Raw genomic sequence first — 12412 nt, 5'->3', positions numbered from 1 at the left:
TTGTCAGAGGCCAGCCAGGAAAAAAGTTATGTGTGCCAAAAAGTCTTAAAGATCCTAGCCTGAGAAAGAAGCGAGGTTAAAGTAACTAAATAATATGGGATCATAACCATATGACGCTCAGTTTCAAATGAACTCAGTTTCTATGAACTCTTATGTTTGTAAGTTGTCAGCTCATAATTTTATCATAACCGCAGAGTATTTGGAATTTTTTTAAAACATCAGCTCTAGTATTTATTACAAAAATAATCTAAGCTTTCATTTCTAATCCTTATTTTAGCAAGAAAAGTCCTGAAAGAGTCCTAAACCCAGAAAGTGTTTTTTGTGTCATGGTTTGTTACGACATCATTCATTTTAAATGCTTAAGGCTGGGAACACTGCATGCTTGCAAGGACAGAAAGGTATCTGAAACATTCATTAAAAAAAATGATGCAATTTATTTCAGTCATTCATGCCTGTTAGCCTGGTATTCAGATAAATTCAAGAAACACAAGAGTTCTTTAAATTTATTTTAAAATTTGTGTGAATGTTTCTCCTTAGCATGCTTTGTTCTGACAAGTTAACCTCGCATATTCAGGAGTCAAGACATCTAGAACCATTTGAAATAAACCTGATAAAGGACTGTACAACAAGGCCACAGGGAAGAGAGAAGAATTGTGGATGGGAAAGAAGAGAACTGAGTCTCTGGTGTGTCAGGAGTGCAGAGATGGGAGTCTGTCAAAATCAGTACAAGTAGAGAAAAGAGGCACTCCCAACAATTTTTCCATTTCAAACCTACACGGAGAATCCAAAATTGTCCTAAAGAATTAAATTAACTTTAAAATGAAACAGTAAAGAACAATTTGTTTTCTACAAGCTAGCTACAGTGCATCACTGCAAGATGATCTATGCTATTAGCTCTCCATCTACTGAGCTTCTGGAGTGTTTTGACATAAATTCCTTTGCTCATTTGCACTTAACTGATATTTTTGGTGTTCTGAGTGGTTTTCCAGCTGGAACACTATAACAATCATTTGATTTTATTTATATTATTTATAGCATAGAATTAATCCACAAATGAAAACATGGGAATTTGAAATTGGCTGCCTGTTAGGCCATTTCAACTGTTTTGCCTGGATATTTTTCTCCATCTTTTTTCCAGTCTCTTTCCTATTTTTAACAACTGGCATATAACTACTTGCCATCAGGCTAGATTAAAACAAAAGCAGTTCTAAAACTTGTTTGGAGTAATGTGGTGATACTATCTGCTATACCAAGTAATTCCGATACCAATCAATGTGTAATTTCAGTATTGCTGAAGAGATAGGAGTTTCCTCACTTTTTTCCATCAGTTATATTTTCAAAATTAATTTAGGTGCTCTTGAGAGTTTTTCCTTATGATCTTTCCCTCAAAGATAACTACAGATAACAGTGCAAAGCAAGAACTCAGTCTTTACAAAATGCCATCATCATTAAGAATAATTTTGCCGTTTCTCTTGAAGAACTACAAAGTAATGCTTAAAAATGCTAAATAAAAGTTAATCTGCCATGACTGTCTGTAATTCAGTACTTTCAAATGAGTATTAAAATACTAAGTTTTCTATTTAGGAGACTGAAATTTAGCTGGGATCTTTGATCGCATCTCTAGCATTTGCCAGTACAATTCTCTATCAATAAAAAACAAGAAAAAGAGAGACAGAAAGACTCCAGCACTGTTTGCTAGCCCTACAAATGAAGTTAGAAACTGGATCAAAGAATACTGAACCAGAGGCCCTGAAGCCGGTTGGCTTTGTTGAACCCCACATTCAACATTTTTTTTCAAAAATCATGTGTTTCATATGCAGTCCAACTGTATGACATCTACAGTTACTCAAATATGATCCTCAGTTACCAGAAATATGCTCATACTAGCAAGCAGCAGCTGGAAAACATTAGTATCAATGGTAAACCTGGATGGATATCAATATCTGCAAGCTAATAGCCAGAGAAAAGAAGTATTACAGTTGTACATGGCCACCTGCCTATACAGATTGAGAGCAATTAACTCTCTTCTCAACTGAGCGTCACCCTCCTCAGACTGCTTTAATGACTTTAAAATGTTGTTTAGAAGGTTATTGAAAGCATATTCTTTACATTTGCAAGGTAGAATGCCATTTCCCCACTGTAAATCGCTGGGATTTACAGCCTCCCCTTGACTAGCACCTCAGCACGATGCTGTGGAGCAGAATGCACCACTGGGCTTATGAAAATTCCACGCGAGTGATTAAGCATGTGGAACAAAAGACTTAGTACTCAGCTGCAAAAACATGCAACAATTAAATATTTGACTACAGCAGGATGAAATTAAAAGCTTGACTTTGCATTAGCACTCTGTAACTCTACCTCGGACTAACGTCTAAGAAAATATAAAGCCCCATCTTCCTTCAAGTGACATTATCAAGCAGTTGATGGTTCTGTTAATAAATGGACAGGAGAAGGGAGCAACAGGACAGCAACTTTGTGCAGGTACACATTCTTGTGTTAAAAAGAGAGACATTAGACCATGACTGCAATTAAATTTAGCAGGAAACAAAGTCCGGAGTCTGTAAAGAGGTAATGAGATCTGAGAAAAGGGTGTTCTTTCCCCTTCTTATTTGGTACTGGAAAGGCACCGAAAAAAAAGAAAAAAAAAAAAGAAAAAAGGGCAAATGTCACTCTATATTCCCATTCAGATGTGGGGACTTCACTGAGCCTGTCAATCTGTGCCCATTTTCAATCGATGGTTATCCACAGACAATGGGAATGCATCACAGAACTCTTTATTTAACACCCCACCTGGAAAGATCAGCAGTCCTGCAGCTCTGAAAGGCTCCATGCTCCATTGCAGATCTTGCTAAGATTTGAGAGACCATCAGCACTCAAGGGCGCTATGCAGATTTATAGGTGCAGATTTATAGGGTTGAACAACCAGTCACAGCCTGAAACATCGATATCTAGATGAAGACACTTCCATACAATTATTGTATGGACACCTCCAAGCTGTACTTTTGTTCTTGGAGCACGATATTGCTAGGAGGTTTCTATAGCACTAAGAAGACTCACTCTCTGATCAGATACTAGCATAAATTTGGTAGAATAGGTTCATGGGGGTTATTATACCTGTCCACCTAAATCCTCCCAAGATGTAAAGTTTTCTACTTTTAATGCAAAAAGAAAAAAATTGCAAGCAATCCCACCATTTTTTTGCCTGAGAAGCTACGGGATTTTGCATCTCAGCTGTAAATAACTATTTGGTATTATTGGGTCATGGTGCCTAGCTGACCTAGGAATCTGAACAATCTATATCTGCCACTAAATTCAGTGGAAAAGGGGCATAAAAAGTGTTAAATGGTTCTTTCATTCTAGGCTATGCTTTAGTTCTTCCTACAGCAGCGTTTTAGATCTTAAAAATATTAAGGCATTAGGGAACCTATTTGGACATTACAAGCATAGTTACCAAGAAAAGCTCATGTGTAGAATCTGAGAGTTGAAGGTACTGAGGAAAGTTAAAACACAGATTTAAAGTAAGAATGCTAGCCAGAACATGAGCTACTGAAGTGCGAGGAATTACCGTAATTCAGAAAATGAAGTTACTCACTGCCATTGTCCATACTGAGCATGGTCTAACAGCAAATGTGTAACAAGCAATGCCAGGAAAAGGTCACCAAATTGGTCCTTATGCTTTTCTGATTATTCAAATGTTGTGTAAGTATCTGACAAATGGCAGACATCTTTGCAGCCCCCAGGATTAGCAGTCATTTTAGGATGCCACTGATTATTTCTGAGGTCAATCGTGTAAATGTTAAAGAGTGAAACTGCTTTTATGTCCAACAGAGTTTGCAAAAGAAGGGAAAAGGACGAAAGGGCAACTCTTTCCCTTTAGAACATTTCTGAAGAAAGGATATCTCTTATCTGCTTCTACAGCGGATACTGGAACATGGCAGGTCACCTCCCTCCCACTGTCTTTCCTCCATGTTTTTATCATGTTCCTCACTGAAGGAATATCCAGTACATTATTCTAGTGTGCAGGACAGTGTGGCCATCGTACAAAGAAGGCAAGGTGTCCCGTGTTCTAACCAAGAAACCAAAGCCACTAATACACAGGGTCAGTATGGCCCATATTGCTGGTCAGCTCTCTATTACCATGACAGAGCACCTCAGCTCCAAGCTGTCCTAGGCACATTTAGCATGGGAAGTGTCCCCTTCTCCTTTTCCTGGCACCAGTTAGCATCATCTTCCTGCTTCCTCTGCACTGGCATGAAACAAAAGACCCCACAAAAGAAGCTGGAGTTTCTAGATGAAAACACACAGAGGAGGAGATTTACACTTTGAGGGAGGGGAGGAGAGGGACAGCACAGAGGACAGAAAACTAGATAAAAGGATGAATAGGAAATCTATCCTTCTCATGTTCAAGAAGAGTAAGAATATGGTGCCACAAGACCAGCTTTCACCTCCTTTTCCATGGGGCCCTTGCAGACAAAAAGTCCTCCCCACCCACAGCTGTAAGTCAGATAATGTCCCATTATTCCAGGTGTCATACACAGGTGTAAGATGCTCTCCTGGCCTACATAAGAAAGGTACAGCATTAGCAAAACACTGAGACAAAACAGAAGACAACAAAAGCTCTCTCAGACCAGCAGTAGCAACTCCAGCACTGGAGCTCGGCATCTGTTTGGACACAACCTGGCTTGCCCAAAGTGCCTGGTGTCACTGAGGCAGTGGCACAGTCTGAATGCACAAGACTAGGCCCAGCAAGACTTCAAATGAAATTTAACAGCAAAGTGTACAGAAAAAAACAGTATACTTAACTCATTCTTGGTAAACGGCTATTCAATGTAGTTGGGTTGAGACGCATAGCTGACCTAGGAATCTGAGCAATCTACATTTGCCACGACATTCATCAGAAAGGGGCATAAAAATTGTTAAATGGGTTGAAAAAAATCTCACCTTGAGTTTAATCTAGAGCAGATAGATAGAAAATAGTTTGGTTACTCAGGAACATTTTTTTTTATTATTTTAATAGATATCTGAAATTAGAGGTAATAATGCCTCTATAACTACTTTTATAACTGTTTATATTGCTATAACTACATAAACTGCATTTATATGCTAGAACTGATTTCTGGGCATGTTTTCTGTGACAAACAGGGATAATAAATCACACAGTCTTCTGTTCTTCACCGTCACCTTCTGCTCTATGTCACATTTTGGTTCATACATTACTTCATAAATTACCCTCCCCCTTCACTTACAGTGCCCCTTCACTTTTATGAAACACAGCTGTCAGGGACTTCAGTAACAAAGGAACTCCCAAATTCTCCCAGTCTCAGGCATTTTCCTGTCTATTACACTGCTTATAACATTAGAGCGGTATTATGTGAAATAAGGCTGCCTTAAGAGTATAGCTGCCACTATCTATTGACACGGGACACTTTAAAATGAGAATGTAGTAAGAGTCAGAGTTCAAGAATCGCGCGCCCAGTCCAGCTGGATAACATACAAACATCTTACAATTCGGTCTCATTAAACGAGTTCAGGGAAAGGGCATTGCTAAAAATGAAGAACAAATGTCTTGATTTACAGATCTACGCAGAATTTGCTGCAGTACATTAAACAGTAACAGAAGTCATTTTTAATGCAGCCTCCTTCACTGAGAAGCACATAATGACACCGCATCTGGGCTGCTAAGGAGGAACCCAGAAAGGACACGTACAGCGTAAGTCATTTGTGCTACCTTTTACTGACAGCCCATACCAGTAGAAGGTAATGACAGCAGTATGTTGATGTACAAAATACTGCTCCAGTTACTTAAACCAGGATCCTCAATCCTTGCCCTTCCTTTCTGATCACTGCCAGTCCAATGACGACTGAGTTGCCCAATGTACTGTATGTCACCAAGTTTAAGAGACTCCAATTCATGCCTATAAGCAACAGGGTAGAAAATCAGAGACTACACATTCATATTCTCACGGCAGGGACGTGCTGATACAAATCAGAGTACTGATTTTACCAGTTTACCAGTAATAACCAACTGGTCCATAGCAATCATACTGGTTGTTGAATAAAGGCTTTTTTTTTGCTGAAGTATGCCCAGGCCTCTGCGAAAAAGCTCTGTGTCAGGGCAATTGCTTCTGAACTGCCGCTCCGCTCTTTCCAAAGACACCTAAGCAACTTCCCGCACCATGTTTTATTTCTCTGCTACTGCAAAACGCCACGCAGCACAGAGCACACACCTCAGATCCCACTGGGATGGACGCAAAACACTGTCAAATGCATCTGCCACGGTGGAACCAGGTCAAAATGCCCGCGGTCGATTCAGAAGTGAGCTGCTTTGATTTGGGATTTTGGGAGAGGGGCAGCAGCTCATTTCTCTAGTCACCACTAAGGGGTCTGAGAATGCAGCATGTTACGACACATGAGATTCAGTTTCAAGTTCCTGCTCTGCTTAATTCAGGGTGACCAGGAATCAAAGACCTCTATCTTGCCAAACAGTTTGAACTTTGGTTCTCCCACAGCCTAATCTGTCCTCTAGTGCACGTGTACAACATGTGCAAGGCAGCCTTCCCTTTTCCCACAACAGGAGAGGACCCGGGACACCGCCTGGGTGTAAAAACAGGTATGTTTCCACAAACGAACAGTGCAATTAAATTTAATTTGAAGCTATTTCTCTTCCACACACTACTCTGAGGGGAGGAGGAATAGGTGGAAAAGGGCAAAACTGTGCAGCAATTTCATAGCTCACAGGCAAGACCCCTCCCACAACCCTGTAAGCATAAAAAACAATGGCACCAGTCCAAATATCTTCTTCCACCTTGGTACCAGCTTGTTATCCAGTCTCTGGCAGAGAAACTGAGATCTCATAAGCAAGCACAAAGAGTTTGCTTTTTCCTTTCCTCACCTGAAGCTTTGAAGATATTAATCTCATTTTTACCTACATAACAATTTCTCCAAGTTTAGGCACAGCGTTAGTTAACTTTCTGCAGCTAAGCAGACAATCCGAAAGACTCACAGGATTATATGGATCATGTATCCATGGTGATTTTAACAAGAAATCTTACTTGCAGTAGAATAGATAGAAGCAAGAAACAGAATCAGGCTTCACGGGTGATTTATTTTAGTTCATCTCCTAGGAAGTAGGATGTTACTGGTTTGATTTGAAGCCAAAAATTGTAAGCCTGGATCAAGTTCTGGAGATTCAAATTCAACTATATTCTGCTCTCAGAAACCAGGACACTGTGGCTGTCTTTATCCTGAATATACCAGTTCTCTTTGGTAAATTGCTTATAATGTATTAAGTCAAGTTTTGACAGGGTCACGCTGTGAACATTAATTTCATCAACATAAGTATCTTACTTCAACTGCCCTGTTTCTTTTCCTGTAGCTTTCTGAAAAAGCAATATTTATGGTACTTCTGTTCCTCCTAAGGCCACCAATGTTCAATAGTGCTCAGGTAAAGTAGAATTTGTCAATTCTTCAGCAAGGAAAGGACAGGAGTTTTGCAGCCTATGTCAGGATGCTGTGTAGGAAGGAGCACTAAACAGTTACAACTTACATGTGTATTTATATTTAATATTATATTTATTATATTTAAATTACATTATTTTTAAGAATTTGTATACATATAAATATATATGTATATACATATATAGGTTCTACTGAGTATGAGCACCCCTTGTTTACAAAGCTGCTTCTTGGATCAGCTGCTTAATGCCCCTTATTCCTTGCAGCTGATTGTTACATTTTCTGAAACACAGTAAGTTTATTGTTACTATTTATTTTAATAAGCTATTCTATCAAGCATTTTTAAATTGCTCACCACCACCATATTCCCTGAGATCCAGGATAAACAGAGCATTTGGGCTCACAACACCCATAGGATTCTGTGACTGAGGTGCCCGACTGCAGGTGTGTCCTAAGCGGTGAAGCTATTTGTGATGCTAGAGAGGCTATTCCGTGCCCATCCAGTTTCCTCTGTTGTCTACAGCTATATTTTACTCAGCGTCCTTGCTCAGTCAAGGAGGAAGAAACCCCAAGAAAACTCTGTCAACAAAGCGGAATTTGATAGAAAGACTTGTAAGAATACGGAGAAGAGAGGCCTGTTTGCCTTGAGACTGACTCTGTAGGAGGGAGATGTGACGGTTAGAGTTTTAGGCTTGAACGAGCTAAGACCAGAATGGAAATTATGTTAAGACTTCTGAGAAAAGGACTCTGACAAATGGCAAACCAGCAGTGAAATGTTTGCATTCCTTTTGCAAGGTCCAATAGCTCTGTTCCCATGGCTACTGTATGTCGAGATGGATGATGAAGCTACAGCAACAGAGAGCCAACATCCATGTTCACTGTAAAATTCCTAAGTCATTACTTAATCCTTCTTTTACCTCCCTCCAAACTTCTAAAAGAGGAAAAAATTAGCGTTAGCTTGTTCTTTGAATGAATTAAAATTATGCTAAAAATATTAAAATCAAAAGATCCACTGCAGGCAACTGGAGCTATAATTTGCATCCCTGGCACAAATTGCCTCATCCCATGATTCCTCTCTCCACACTGACGGGGGACCATTGCTGTTTTGCTGAAAAGAGAGCTGCCACTGCATTACTCGATGAGTGATGTTTGGCAGTCTGCAGCTCCTCCAGGTCCCACCATATTCAAGTGCAGCACCAGTCATTTATTAAGCCAGGCTTTCCATCAGGTATACTCGGTTGTTTCTTATCTCCCACCACCCACCATTTCTACCCTACTACTATTTTGAAGAAATACTTCTACTCAGAAAATGTGCAAATTTTCATGGCAATTATTTGCCTCCACTTAACAGTGCTAGTTCCCTACATAATTAAAAGGGAAATATTGCATCAAGCATGGAAAGTGTTGTTTAAAGCACAGTCTTTTAATCTTCAGCATGCTGTTTGCCATGTGATTGCCAACTGGATAATGTTTGGCAAGCCAAGGGCATGTTTTGTTATATGTATATACAGCCAAACAGAAGAGAGTTTAAAGTTTAACCTACTATAATGATTTCTGCTTTAATGCCCCAATTCAAGTCTCACCAAAAACAATGGGAGTCTCACTTAGGGGGATTTATACTGGGTCCTTAAGAGAAACAGTCAGCACAAGCCTTGATTTCCTAAGGGCCCTACACAGAAATATGCCCTATCATGGCAGAATCCAAACGTGGAGATACCAGCAGAAGTCAGCACCCTGAGCTCTACTTAATTTTGCTTCAATGTCCTATTTAAAACTGCTTTTTTTCAAAGCTACATAATCTTACTCAAATGGCCAGTCTTCACTAGAACTATAAAAGGATTAAGCAACACTTAAGCCCTGATACAGCATAAATTAATCTGTAACCATTGATTAAAAAAGCACTGAAGCAGTTTTATGTTAAAAAGTCAACCTTAGAATATTCTCAGCAAAAAAAAAACAACCTCAGTGCTCAGAAATAATCTCACAACAGTCCAGAAGGCAGCAGAATCTCAGTGTAAATATTTAAAGTTTTAATAACAAGATGTTAATGCAAGCTCATAAATCCATGTGTGGCATAACTACCCAACGTCTACCCTGACATTGCTAATTTTGGTTTGTGTGGACAGAAGGAAGGCTCAAGTAAATACTGCAGAGAATTGTTTTTACAGACCCCATCTTTCTGTCAGTGCAGAACTGCTAAGGCTTGCAGCGACATTCGGTTAATGTCAGGATAATTTTTTTTCCTGTCTGGGAAAGGTACAGCACAGGTAGCACGTCTGCAGTTACTCCTTCAGCGAGAGTCATTAGTCAACACTTTTCCACTAAAAAAATAAGTGAAAAAAGAATACAAACACAGCCCAGGTTTCACCTTTTTCAGAGGAGATGACGACCACTCAGGTTATGAGAAATGACAATTTTAGAGAAGAGATGGGCATCCGTATTAAAACACATCTTTCCCACTCCCTGGGTCATAGCTTCTGAAAGAGGAAAGTTTCACAACACGGCGCCAGCAGAGCAGGCGTGCATACCGCACACCAGCTTGGGATGACAGAAATTGTGCAGGAAGTGAAACTACTGTAAGTTCACAAGTTTTCAAATACAGAGCTGAATATAGATACAAGCTAGCTGAAAAGTGGAAGAAAAGTAGAACTGATAGGGTTCATGCTATGTAGTGAGAGACAGAAAAACGCACAGTAAAGAACTTAGGTTCTTTTAATCTGGACCTTTCTAATTTAAATCACTTCACGGGTTACCCAAACAGGTTGATATTTCATGCGTATTAAGGTATTTAAAACAAATTTACAAATAATCTCATTTTTATCTAAAAAACTGTATCAGCTCTAGGCAATCTAACAAAACAAGAGTCTGGTAGGTCATCAGGTCATCATTAACCTTGGTGTTGTAATACCTTTGAAGTACTGCAGCAGACCTCATTTAAACATCTAAGGCTAGCTACCAAGTTGCACTGCTAGATTCCTCAGTATCTACAAATTTGGGGTGATTGTAGGCTCTGAATGAATTAACAGCAGAAAAGGAGATAGGCTGCTCCTTACAAGCTCTCCACACAAACAGAGGCACGGGCACCATTCGAATGTCAATCAGAACCAGGAAACGCTTCCTAAAGGCTGCACAGAAATGTTTGCCATTGCGCTGCAAGTAACAGTTCTGAGGCCAAAAGTAAAAAGAGTAGGACATCATCAAAATTTTATCTTTCAACATATGAGATTCCACCTGCATACCTGGGTAGTGTGAAACATGTTTGGTACAAGCCTAAGCAAGGAGAAAAGAGGATTCAGAGGGCATGCGTGTACTCTGTCAATTCCAGGCCTAAACACAAACTGGTTCACACATCAACTTTTATATCGGATCCCGTAGGAATCAATGACCTGGGGGACCAGGACTGCCTCTTCTTCAAGCTGTGTCCATTCTGTGAAACCGACAACTAAACGTTATAAGAAACTGGCCCTACCTCATCTGGATTTAGCTTGCTCTATTGACTTGAAAAGACTTTGAAACGAAGAAACAGAAAACAAGGCACGGTTCCAGAGAAACCTAAGCTTCCTTCCTGCATGCTGGCCATTGCAGAGGGATAACAACAGAAACTCCGAATGAATACGTCAATATTAGTGATTGTAAAAGTGAAGTACAAAGCTGGAAAATAATTTGCTGTGGGATTGCCCCAGGCATGCTATAAGAGAAAGGAGTGCCATTGCTACTTCTTCGTGAAGGAGAGATGGAAATCACCTCGGCGAATCGGATTCCAGTGCCAGAAAGGCAGTCTGAAGACTAACAATAGGGAATAAATCTTAAACTGTGAGTATCCTCAAAACTCAACATTTCCAGGATAATAGTTTTGTGAATTTAAAATATATTTAGAAAAAGAAATCCTCCAAATTCAAGAGAACTGAAAATAAACTGCCACTCTATCGTAGAGGCACCAGTCTTAAGTTATGGTTTTTACTCCATTGTACTTCATAAAAATGCCAGATCCGGCATTACATTTCCTCCGTTCTTCATTAAATTTACTCCTTAAATTTTACACTCTGATCCCTGGCATAACTTGAAGAAGGCCTCTCGCCCATCTGAATTACGTATTCTGGCACATTCAGTGTAAGCAGTGCTTTCTCCCAGTGATGCAATGGACTCCCATTGCAGCAGCACAGACTCAGCACAACAGTCTGAAAGAGAGAGAAAGTAACACCTCACAGGCAGAGTCTACCTTATGACTTCCATCCTGCATTTATTGTAAGAAATGCAGTAACTTATTCTAGCCCACCTGCGCTAGGAGAAAGAAGGTGTTTTACATGCAAGGACTTCAGTGCCACAGCATTATTTAATAAATATAATATTTATAATATTTAATAAAGAGTCAAATGGATGCAAATAGAAGCTGTTTACAGTGAGTGGTCTGAGGTGACTGCAGAAAAACTCATTATTACTCAACACTGACAGTGGCAGCAGTGAGGTGATCCAGGAATGGGAGGGAAAAGAATTAGGAGTTCCTGATATGGGTGAAGTCATTCATTTCTAAGAATGTATCCCAAAAGGCAAGATGGAAAAGTGACAGCTGAAAATGTTCATTTAAGAGTGAAAAATGTCCTAAGAAATGACAGTGGGAAAAGTTCGTAACAGATCTAGAAGCTGCCAAGAAATGACTGGTCAGATACGGGTCTGATACGCTTTCCATATTTTCATCTGTATTTGCAAGGTAAAAATTTAAGAGCTTCATGCAGCAGAGCAGGATTGAGCAAATTCAGGTCTCCCCGCAGGCCTGTGAAACTCTGTTGTGTAAGTTCTTTCCATTTTACATACCTCAATTATTCACTACTTCCAACATACCAAGCACATAGGAAATTTTCTAAGTATTTAAATGAAAGCGTTTGCCAGTTAAAATTAATTATTTTCTCCACCAAGGGAGGTAATCCAGAGAGTGAGACTTCTGCTTTGTGGTACTCAT

The 12412-nt window shown here is 39.7% G+C and overlaps 1 protein-coding gene across 2 annotated transcripts in view; it reads right to left on the bottom strand.

Moving 5' to 3' along the window:
• The window catches only part of BASP1 (brain abundant membrane attached signal protein 1), a 52108-nt gene that overhangs the window by 17140 nt on the left and 22556 nt on the right, over positions 1–12412 (bottom strand). The window contains exon 1 of one of the 2 annotated variants that reach the window (XM_009288053.2): positions 3955–3959. The exons of the other annotated variant lie outside the window; for it this stretch is intronic. The gene's annotated coding sequence lies outside the window, so the exon portion shown is untranslated. Of the gene's footprint in view, positions 1–3954; positions 3960–12412 lie in introns of those variants that run through there. 2 annotated transcript variants of the gene reach the window in all.

The sequence above is a fragment of the Aptenodytes forsteri genome, unplaced genomic scaffold, assembly GCF_000699145.1.
Source record: "Aptenodytes forsteri isolate BGI_AS27 unplaced genomic scaffold, ASM69914v1 Scaffold27, whole genome shotgun sequence".
NCBI classification, from domain to species: Eukaryota; Metazoa; Chordata; class Aves; order Sphenisciformes; family Spheniscidae; genus Aptenodytes; species Aptenodytes forsteri.
Note: the sequence above shows the minus strand (reverse complement) of the source record. Positions and strands in the feature narration are given on the sequence as shown.